The following is a 12,630-nucleotide window of genomic DNA, read 5'->3' on the forward strand; positions in this document are numbered from 1 at the left end:
TTCGCGAGGAGCTTGCTGACGTTGCCTTGTAGGTCGAGGTATCAGTTGCCTCACAGGATGTCGAGACTGATATGCTGCATGATGAGATCGCCGATCTCCGACGCCAGATCACAGAGTGTAGCGGGGTATTCGTTACCTTTAGATTTATTGACTAAATCAAAAGTGAACATACAATTCGAGTCGCCACCGCACTTTTATTTGTCCAAAGGAAAGGCTAAAAAGCGAACAAAAGCCAAGTAAGAAGTTTTATCAAATCAAAAACTAATAAAAATGTCAGAGATCTAGGTAAGGGGGTTGGTTGTGAAATGGGAAGGTTTTAAGCACCCAAAACATCCTTAGTACTCTAAGGGAGCCCTTCTTGCAAATGTGTATTGTAGGTTGGTATTTGTGAAAATATGTGCAAACAAGATTGGGGGGATGAGAAGAGAATATACATTATATTTACAATTTTGTTGTTTGAATGGATGAACCCATTGCCTACGTACCATCACAAAGGTAGGATCAAAACCTCGTAGTTCGGGGTAAAAATCTCAAAATATTGGTGAATTGATTTGATCAAAAGCCTTAAGGTCCTTTGTTATCAAAGGCAGAAAACTCAACCTAAACCAAGAATCCACCATGTGAGGAGAGCTTCAACATACTAGTGAGGGGTTAACCCTATAATAAGTATGGAAGACTTATAGTCCAATCACTAAGGATAAGGTGAGGTTTACATCAACCACTATGATAACTCAAACCTATGACTAATGTCTATGAAAAAAGGTTTTAACAAAAGTGGCCATTGGAACCACAAAAACAACTTGAAGTGAGTTTTATTTACAAGTTAGAAGTATTCACAAAATAAGGTCAAAGTTTAATTAAGGTTTATTCACAATGAGTATTAATGAAAAGATTTTGAAAAGTCAAAGGCATAAGGCCTAGGTTTCTAGTTTTAAAACAATGTCAAAGTTTGCACAAAATGGTTTTGGCTTGGGTTAGAGTGGAGAGAAGAAGAGAAGGGCTAGTCCTAAATATGCAAAGATAAGAGAAGAGATAAACCCCTTTGGAGTTCCTTTTCTTGAGATCATAAAGATGATTCAAGATTCTCCTTTCCTTTGGATAAAGCAAACCAATCAAGCAATCAATCAAATATTATATTCAAGCTCCTAGGATCTCCATTTGGCTTGTCTCTCTTAACTTGGTTATTCATGACAATAGTCCTTCTTACTATCTCAAGATGGAATCCCTATCACACAAGAACAAACATCAAAACATTCTCAACACAATAAGAGGAATGGACAAAGAATGAGTTTAGATTAGGAAGTCCTTTGAAGTCCAATTTTAAGATTTTTAGCATTCTAAAGGCATGAGGCCTAGTTGCTCTTCAACCAATTTAGCATTCTAAAGGCATGAGGCCTAGTTGCTCTTGAACTCCTTTAAGCATAGGTAATGTCCTAATTCTAAGTCCTTTCTCCTTTTTGCATTGGGTTCACACAAACAAAGACAAAACAATCACAAAGCAACAATATATTTATATACAATAATGAGCTCAAATGAGCAAAAGAAAAAAATGGCATAAACATAAAATATGTGCTCAAGTGAGAAAAGGGAAAAACAATATGAATTAATGAGCAAGAAAGTAAATTGCATTAAAGTAAATTGCAAGAAATTAAATGCTTGAATTAAAGTTAGTAGTCAGTAGTTAATGTTAGTGGGTCATAAGACAATTTAGCGCTATGTTAAGCAATCGTAAGTAGACTAATCTAGTAGTCACACCTATCTGAGGCCGGTCAATAAAACTATAGGCAAATAAACACAAGTTAGAGATCATGAATAGTAAGCCAAACTCCTACAACTTGCCATGCCAAAAGAAAAGAGGAAAGGCCTTGTATGGACTTTAGGTTTTTTGCTTGACCAAAAAGCAACCTATCTTTGACACAAAGCAACTCACTTGATCTTTGATCAAGTTGAGTTTGATTTGGATCAAAGAAAGTTAAGCCTCTCATATGTCAAGACCAACCACAAATCATTAACTCATTGACCAAAATAAAAAGAAGAAGATGAAGATGAAAATGAAATGGATAAAAGGAGAATTCAAATGAAATAATCAAAACACAATGATCAAATGTGAATCAAATCATCATCAACCAATGTAAAACAAAAGAGAAATGAAGATTAGAAGTCAACAAGTCAAACATATTTTTTTGGTATTTTTGGAATTAAAATAAATGCAAAATTAAAATGGTTAAAATATGGTCAAACTTCAAATTCAATTCAAATCAACTTGAACAAGTCCAATTGAATAATCATAGGTCTAACATGGTTAAACAAGGTTTGATAAATTTTTTCAACAATTTTTGAAAACAGAAACTATTTAAAATCAATTAAAAACTATGAAAAATAACACAAATGAATTAAAATCTCAAATAAATCTCAAATAAATTAAGAAATTGATGAGACTATTTTTCATGGATTTATCATGATCCATATGTGTTAAGAAAATATTTTTGGAATTTTCAGATATCAAAAAGTATTTAAAATGAATTAATAACTATTAAAAACAAAATAATTGACAAAAAATATTAAATGAAGTCACAAAAATGATTAAAAATCAGAATATGAAACTAGATTTTTCAAGAAAATTTTTGGTGTTGGTCTCATATTTTTGTGACTTCAAATAAAATAGTTATGAATTTTTGAAAATAAAAGAAATTAAAAAAAAATTAAAATAGAAAATAGAAAATATGAAAAATCAGGAGCGCTTGGATTGATTCATTAAATGACGTGGCTCCATCACACGGTCCAGAAGCGTGGTCATACGGTAGGCCTTGGTCAAGCGCGCAACATGCATATTTAAAATAAGTCAACAAAACATATGGCCAAGATTCGATCGTTTCAAATAGATCCAAGGGCGCTGGAGTATCCACATGAGGATGATGGTGGAAACCACCATCTTCTCCGGCCAGCAAACAACATCCGGCCACCACGCGCAGGTTTTTGAACTTTAACCAAAATACATAAGCTAGGTACCAAAATGAAGCTGTGGTGATGTACATCACCCCTGTAACCTTTGATTGCCCTCAATGTTTCTATTAAGTGAGAAATCTGAGCATGAAAATCAAGGTATGCAAACTGAAATGGTTCAAATCATGAAATCAAGACCACCATTGGCCCGCCTCTTGCCCGAGGACTTCAGAAAACAGTTCAAACACAAGTAATTCATATTGTATGGCAAGATTCAGATCAAAATAGTTGAGTGATCTACCTTTGAAGAACAACTTTGAACAACACGATTTCTTCAAGATTTTGCTTCCAATTTAATCAGGAGATGATGAGGATGTAAGGCTTAGGAATTAATACTTGAAGATCAATTGATTGTGTTGAAATTCAAGCTTGAATTTGAAAAATAAAAATGGAAATTCCTTTGAGTAAGGTTGGGTTTTCACTTCAGCAGCCTTTCAGATCACCTTGAGGTTGAAATTTGAATGGAGAAGCACTTGTATTTATAGCTAGAGATGAGGCAATGATGTGCAATACTCGTGTGCATGAGAATTGTGTCCTCCATGCATGGGCCTGTACAAGCGCATGTGAGGCCCGAAATTGAATGGAATTGCAAGCTGATATCATTTGGAGTTGAGTTGGACATGCAATTGGCCTGGTGTTAGCTTGCATTTAAAGTTACAAAGTGAATTGCATAATTGAACACAAACCTTTAGCTCTTCGAAAGTCCCACATGGAATCTCCAAACATGGTAGTGAGAGTAATGGTTGGAAAGCTCTTGACATAAGGAACAAAAGCTATGTTGGGCAAAAATCCATTTGGAGTTTGGAAATTTACGAAAATTGGCCTTGAAGTTTGAGGTACAAAACATGTCTAGCTTTCCTTTGAATTTTTTTACCAAAAGTGACCAGCTTCAAGCCCTTCTGTTTCAACGATACAAGCCTCAAATCGAAAAACCTTCAACATCAAAGTTGTAGATTTTTTCAAGAGGATCAATTTAGACTTAAATTTTGCATCATTTGGATTTTTGATGAGGAAGTTATGTGCACTTGAAGTTGGACATTTTCAAAATCAATGGTTTTGGTCCAAAGTGACCTATGATGTTTTGTATTATCACGTGTGTTTATTTTAGGATTATTGTAAGACCCTAATTTTGACCCTAATATCCCTCATGGCATCATATCATTGCTCATTGCATTTGCCTCAAGGGTCATATCATCTTGGCTCCTTACCCTTGGGTTGGGACTTGTGTGAGTTGGTTTGAGACCACCAAGTATGCTTTAATTGTATTATATTGCTTTTCTTATTTTGTTCACTAACCAAAAGCACAAAAAAATATGTCACTAACTTATTTTGTTTTGAAGCTCAAGTAGTCACATGATTCAAGGCTCCTAGGAGATCCCTATGCCCATTGAAGTGGCCAGATGAAAGTGAAAGCAAGCATGACAATGGTTCACAAAGCTCTAAATCATCATCTATGCCTCCCAAATATCTCAATTTGCCATTTTGATCAAGATAAACCAAAGGGCTTGAGGCTTGTTCCCCCAGGAAACCCTAATTTGACTGTGCATTGCTCATGAAGCAACCTCAACCTATGATCAAATTCAATCAAGGAAATTTCTTTAATTCATCATTTTATTCATATATGAGCTTATGTGAGTATCCTCAATCATCAATTCATCAATATTTGAAGTTTGGCTTTGAGAAGTTAATAGTCAAATCATCTGACTATTTTGAAATCCACTGAGACCTAACGTTTTATGTGTTTGTCAAATAAATATGACCCTAAGAGACAAAATGTTCTTAAGAAACATATAAACAACTTTCATGTTCATTAAAAATTCATTTGAAACTTGGAAGGTCATCATTCATTTCAAAACATTATAGGTCATTTTGACTGAAACCCTAATTTTCGGTCAACTTCCCAAGGACCTAACTCCTTCATTTTTTATGATTTTGAGGTTGGACCAAACGCATTGGAAAGTTTAAGGTATCTACTTCAATTGTTATGTTGGACAAAATTTCATAATCCTAAAATAAATACATGTGATAATACAAAACATTATAGGTCACTTTGGGCCAAAGTCATTGAAATGTGAAAAAGTCCAACTTCAAGTGCCCATAACTCTCTCATAAAAAGACCAAATAATGCAAAATTTAAGTCCAAATTGATTTTCTTGCAAATATTTACAACTTTGTTGTTGTAGGTTTTGTCATTTGAGGCTTGCATCATTAAAACAGAAGGGCTTGAAGTTGGTCCATTTTGGCAAAAATTCCATATACATGTTTTGCACACTGAACTTCATGGCCAATAATTTCCAAACTCCAAATGGATTTTTGTTCAACATAACATTTGTTACTTATGTCAAGACCTTTCCAACCATTACCCACATGCCTATGTTTCAATTTTGCAAAAGGCATTTTCGAAGATGTGAAGTGTTATGATCATTTATGGAAACCATGTTAAATCTTTGTGCACAAGCTAATATATTGCAGTCTGCACGTCCAAATCATCTCACACTCATCTCAGCTTGCATTTGCAATGGATTTTGGGCCTCACATGCGCCTGTACAGGCCCATGCATGGAGGACCCAATTCACATGCACACAAATTCTTCATGGCATTGCATCACCCTTGGCTATAAATAGAATGCCTTGCACACTTCAAACTTCAACCTAAAGGCGCCTGAAGCTCTGCACAAGTGAAATCCCAACCCTCCATTAAAGGAATTTTGCATTTTTCTCTTTACTTCTCAAGCTCAGATTTCAACTTCATTGGTTGATCTCTGACTTATAATTCCTTAGCCTTGCTTCCTTGTTACTTCAAGACCATGCTGCACTGAAGAATTGGATCAGATCATGCCATTGAAAGCTGCACTTCAAAGGTTTATATTCAAACTGTTTTGATTCAAATCTCTCTTAATATAGTGCATTGTTTGGTTTGGTTGGTACCTCTGAAGTCCTCATGTGAGAGGCAATTGATTTGTGCATTTAATTTTGTGAATTGAGCAAGTTCAGATTGAACACCTCATTTTTCTATCTCAGATTTCTCTCTCTCTCTCTCTCTCTCTCTCTCTCTCTATATATATATATATATATATATATATATATATATATATATATATATATATATATATATATATATATATATATATATATATATATATATATATATATATAGGGATCTTGAGTAGAAATTAAGGGCACAGGGGTGATGTACATCACCGCAGCTTTCGAATGGTATATGGATCGTGAGTTTTGGTGGAGGTTTTGAAACCTGCAACTCTGGCCGAAAACAGTGAGGTTCACCGGAGAAGACGGTGGTTTCCACCACCGTCCCCACGTGGATGAGTTCCTGGCCCTTGGATCCATTGCTTCAGATCTAATCTTGGCTCTTGGTTTGATTGACTATTTTAAATGGTTTGTGCTTCGCTGTTGACTCAAGTGTTCCATGAGCGCGCGCTTATCAACCACTAGATGCGCCACGTCAATTAATGAACCAAGATCCAAGCGCTGTGGATTTTTGTAATTTTTAATTTCTGTTTTAATTTTCTTTTATTCCATTTTATTTTAAAAATTCATAACTTCTTTATTTGGAATCACAAAAATATGGGACCAATTGCAAAAATTTTCTCTTGAATTCTAGTTTCTAAAAATGATTTTTAATTATTTTTGTGATTCCATTTAATATTTTTTTATGAATTATTTCTTTTTTTGGTCATTTTTAATTCATTTAAAATGCTTTTCAATATTCAAAAATGCCAAAAATATTTTTTTAGCATCTTTGGATGATGCCGAATCTATGAAAAATATTCTCATCAATTTCTTGATTGATTTGAGATTTATTTGAGATTTTAATCCAATTATGTTATTTTTCTTCATTTTTAATTGTTTAAAATTAGTTTCTGTTTTCAAAAAAATGATGAAATTTTTTGTCAAACCTTATTTGACCATGTTAGACTTATGATGATCCAATTGGACTTTTCCAAGTTGATGTGAATTGGATTTGAAGTTTGACCTTTATTTGTTCATTTTATTTCAAGTATTATTTTAATTCCAAAAAATACCAAAAATATTTTTATTGTTTCTTGACTTCTAAGTTTCGTCTCACTTCTGTTTACCATTGATTGACGTTGATCTCATTCATGTTTGATCAATGTGTTTTGGTTATGTCATTTGAATTTCAATTATGTACATTCCATTTTCATCTTTTTTTTTCTTTTTGACCAAAGAGTTAATGATTGGTGGTTAGCCTTGACATATGAGAGGCTTAACCTTCTTTCATCCAAATCAAATTCATCTTGATCAAAGATCAAGTGAATTGCTTTGCATTAGAGATAGGTTGCTTCTTGGTCAAGCAAAAAAACCTAAATCCATACAAGGTCATTCTTCTTTTCTTTTGGCATGGCAAGTTGTAGGAGCTTGGCTTACTAGTCATGGTCTCTAACTCGTGTTTGTTTACCTAAAGTTTTATTGACCGGCCTCAGATAGGTGTGACTACTACATTAGTCCACTTATGATTGCTTAACATAACGCTAAATTGCCTTATGGCACACTAACACTAACTACTAACTACTAACTTTTAATTCAAGTATTTAATTCTTGTAATTTACTTTAATGCAATTTAATTTCTTGCTCATTAATTCATTTGTCTTTGCCCTTTGCTCACTTGAGCTCATGTTTATGTTAATGCAATTTGCCTTTTGCTCACTTGAGCACATTATTGTGTATATACTATTGCCTTGTGCTTGTTTTGTTTTTGTTTGTGTGAACCCAATGCAAATGGAGAAAGGACTTAGATTTAGGACCTTACCTATGCTAAATGGAGTTTGAAGAGGAACTAGGCCTCATTCCTTTAGAATGCTAAAATTGTTGAAGAGCAACTAGGCCTCATGCCTTTAGAATGCTTAATCTTGAAGATGACATTGAAAGGACTCCTAATTCTAAACTCACTCTTGTCCATTCTTTTTATTGCATTGTAGAAATTTTTGGTTTGTGTGTTCTTGTGATAGGGATACCAAACTTGAGCTACTTAGAAGGACCATTGTCATGAACATCCAAAATGAGAGAGACAAAGTCCAATTGGAAGATTCCTAGGAGCTTGATTGATTATTTACTTGATTGCTTGAGTTAATTGCTTATTGCTTACTAAATCCAAAGGAAAGGAGCAACTTGGATCATCTTTATGATCTCAAGAAGGGAACTCCAAGTGGTTTTATTTCTCTTCCCTCATCTTTGCATGTTTAGGACCTAGCCATTCTCTTCTTCTCTCCACTCTAACCCAAGCCAAAATTTTTTGTGCAAACATTAACATTGCTTTTCAAAATTAGACACCTAGGCACTATGCCTTTGATTTTTCAAACCCTTTTCATAACACTTATTTTGAATGGAACCTTAAGTCAACTTTGACTTTATTTTGTAAATAATTTTCATTTGTAAATACAACTCACTCAAATGTTTTTGTGGTTCCAATGGCCACTTTTGCCAAAGCTTTTCATAAACATTAGCTATTAGGTTTGAGTTATCTTAGAGGTTGATATAATACTCACCTGTATCCTTAGTGTTGGATTATAAGTCTTCCATGCTTATTATAGGGTTAACCCCTCACTAGCATGTTGAAGCTTTCCTCACATGGTGGATTTGTGGTTTTAGGTTGAGTTTTCTCCCTTTGATAACAAAAGACCTTAAGGCTTTTGATCAAATCAATTCACCCATATTTTGAGATTTTTACCCCGAACTACGAGGTTTTGATCCCACCTTTTAAGATGGGCTCCCTTAGAGTACTAAGGATGTTTTGGGTGCTTAAAACCTTCCCATTGCATAACCAACCCCCTTACCCCGATCTCTGACATTTTTACTAGTTTTTGATTTGATAAAACTTCTCGGTTTTTGTTCGCTTTCTAACCTTTCCTTTGGATAAATAGAAGTGCGGTGGTGACTCGAATTGTATGATTTACTTTTGATTTAGTCAATAAATCTAAAGGTAACGAATACCTCGCTACAGAAAAGTGGCGATTCTGCCGGGGATCGAATTTGCTTAGTGGGTTTAGCCTACTTTTTACCTTTGTTGTATTGTATGTTTATATTTCTTTGTGACATATTATTGTGCAAATTTGGGATTAATGTATTGTTTGTAATGTATGAATTGCTTGATATATCAATTGCTTGTATGCTTGGTGGTCTCTTGTGAGATGAGTTCTATACCCGAACTTGAGTGCACTTATGATAGGAGAATGGCATAATCTTGTTGACTTGTGTGGAGTTATTCCTTAGCAAGTTGACTTGCAAGCCCATTCACTTGGTGGAGGTTATGTTGGGATCAATAATGTCACACGAGTAGTCGTGGTTAGGCATTACTCTTTCCAATATATACCTTAGAAGTCGAGGGCCTTAGATTACCTAGCCCATCTTGGCATATTTTAGGACGTAGTGCGAAGGTTGTTCAAGTGTAAGATTTGATACGATTGTTACGTGATACTACACTCATAAGAGTCTCTCTTGAGAATATTTTTGGAATACGAGTAGTCGTTTATCCGATAATATCCGAAAGATGGGATGATGACTATGGGAACCCTTTTAGAACATGATTGTCAGGTTTAACCATAGTACACTCCCTTTGGGTGGTTCTTAACTGAGACTCCATGCTCGTGACTTGCAGCAAACCCTTGATTCGCGGTTGATCCGTTCTCGTATATCCTTAATATCAATGGAACTTGGGTGTTGATAAGGTGTAAACCATAATCCACCAAAATGGATGATTGATATTAAGGATGACTTGATCCATCCCGTGACCTTTGTGTGGTGTGATTTTCTTGATCCTTGAGTGTGATTGTTGCCTCCATGCATTCATGCATTCATACACATCCATATCATCAACAATAAGAAAATTTTCAAGGAACTTAAGCGGTCTATTTGCAAATTTTCAGACATGGATAAGCAAAGAAGGAATACAAAGAAGTACAGTTTCAGACGCCCCGACTTGAAAGAGTTAAGGAGTTTGACATCCTATTTATTAGACCCCTTGGAGTTCAAAGCTCGCCATGGGAAGCTTCTGTCTATTCTTGCTACTCAGGTGGATGAAGGTACGATGAGTGTATTGGTGCAACTCTATGATCCCTTGTACCGTTGCTTCACTTTTATGGATTTCCAACTTTTGCCTACACTTGAGGAGTATGCCTATCTTGTGGGTATACCTATCCTAGATCAGTTGCCGTTCAGTGGCTTGAAGAGAGTCCCTTCTTCCCAAGAGATTGCTGATCTGTTGCATATAGATGAATCTGTTATTGGTGCTCATATGACTACCAAAGGTGGAATTCAAGGTCTCCCATCTGATTTCCTCATTGCTCAAGCTTCTTATTTTGGGAAGGCCATGAGTGAGGACGCCTTTGAGGCCATATTTGTACTTCTCATCTATGGGCTAGTGTTATTCCCCAACATCGACAATTTTGTGGATGTGAACGCTATTAGGATTTTCTCTACTCTTAATCCCGTTCCTACTCAGTTGGGTGACACTTATTTCTCTTTGCATATGAGGAATGCAAAGGGTGGTGGCACCATTGTGTGCTGTTTGCCTCTGTTGTACAAGTCGTTTATTTCACACTTGCCATAGACGTTCGCCTTCAAGGAGAACAAAGGATGTCTACGGTGGTCTACGAGACTTATGTCTCTCACTAATGATGATATCTTTTGGTATAACTGTGTATATGATGGTGTGCAGATTATTGACTCTTGTGGTGAATTCTCCAATGTGCTTCTTCTTGGTACATGTGGTGGGATTAACTACAACCCTGCTTTGGCACGTCATCAGCTTGGGTTCCTCTTAAAGGATAAACCTAATAACATTTTGTTAGAAGGTGTGTTCTTTCAAGAGGGTAAAGATCCCCAAGACTTGAAGGGCAGGATGGTTCGCGCTTGGCGCAAGATTCATAGGAAGGGAAGGAAAGAGCTTGGTCCGAAGAATTGTATTGCTTTGGAACCCTATACCTCGTGGGTGAGGATGAGAGGTTCTGAGTACCGCATGCCCTATGATTACCCGAGACCTACACCTATGGTTGTGGTTGGGCCTTCAACCCTCCCTATCCAAGGAGTAGAGGAGTTGAGAGATGAAGATCGTTCCCATGCTTGGGTCCGTGAGCGAGAGGAGTTACTTCAGCAGCTTAGAGATAAGGATGCTTTGATAGAGTTTATTAAGCATCAGGTTATCGATGAGCCTGATGATGTGGTGACTTCTCTTCTTCCTCAGTCATCCAGGTTTTGGAAGAGGAAGTATGATCGAATCGCCAAGGAGAAGGCGGATATGGAGGCATCCTATGAGAGAGAGGTGAAGAGGCTTCGTGCAGCCTATCTTCCGGTCTCGAGAGCATTGGACGATTGTTTCTAGGGTTCCATAGGATGTTCATTTTCCTTCTCTCTTATATTGTATTTTGGTTACCAAGACTGTACTTCTTTGGTGTAAATTTTTTTTCCAGATATTATTAATATGATTATTCCATATATGTCTAATGATTAATATTTCCAAATATCTGCAAATAGATCTCTAAAGGTTCCTCTGATAATAAAAATAAAATCATATGCACAAGCATTGCATGTATCATGTGCATAAGCAAGTTTTGTTCCAGGCTTCTTGATCAGTGGTCTAACTCTGTGTTCTTCATTTATTTTGAAGACAAGATGACGCACCGGTACTATACCAGAGCCAACTCATCAAAGCTAATGGATTACCTCGAGCAAGAAAATAGAGAACTCAAAGAGGAAGTGGCAAGATTGACTGCCCTGATGGAGTCATTCTTGGCCGCCCAAAGCCAGTCTTCTCCGATGCCTTCAACTCCTCCCTAGAGGATGGTCATTTCAGAGGTTGCTTCCTCTACCGTGCCTCCTGTCAGTGCTCACTTTACTCCGTCTGCTATGCCAGCCGGGTTTCCCTGGGGGATGCCCGCTAATTTTATTCCAGAGGGTCTCGCCCCTACATTTGCTTCTCTGCCGGCATCTAGCCTGGTCCTTGTTGTGGCACATCCAGTCTTGCATACTTTGCCGAGAATGGATGACACCATTTACCACTCTGATCCGTCTGAGGGCCCAGATGTGTACGAGAAAATGGACGCTATGAATGATCAATTCCTTGAGCTGCGCAAGAAACTTAAAACTCTCAGAGGGAAGGACCTCTTCGGCAAATCTGCTGTTGAGCTATGCTTCATGCCTAATGTCAAGATTCCTATAAAATTCAAAGTGCCTGACTTTGAAAAGTACAAAGGAAACACTTGCCCGCTCAGCCATCTTGTGATGTACGCACGCAAGATGTCGACTCAGACTGACAACGATCAACTCCTGATCCACTACTTCCAGGACAGCCTGTCTGGTGCCGCATTGAGATGGTATATGGGCATGGATAGTGCGAACATCCGCTCCTTCAACGACCTTGGCGAAGCCTTCGTCAAGCAGTACAAGTATAACGTTGATATGGCTCTCGATAGGGACCAACTGAGGGCTATGTCCCAAAAGGAGAAAGAAACATTTAAGGAGTACGCCTAGAGGTGGCGTGAATTGGCTGCATAAATTGTGCCTCCGCTCGAAGAGAAGGAAATGAAGAAGATCTTTCTTAAGACTTTAAGCTCTTTCTACTACGAGCGGATGATTGCTAGCGCTCCTTCTGATT

The sequence above is a fragment of the Lathyrus oleraceus genome, chromosome 3 (assembly GCF_024323335.1).
Source record: "Lathyrus oleraceus cultivar Zhongwan6 chromosome 3, CAAS_Psat_ZW6_1.0, whole genome shotgun sequence".
Taxonomy (NCBI): Eukaryota; Viridiplantae; Streptophyta; class Magnoliopsida; order Fabales; family Fabaceae; genus Lathyrus; species Lathyrus oleraceus.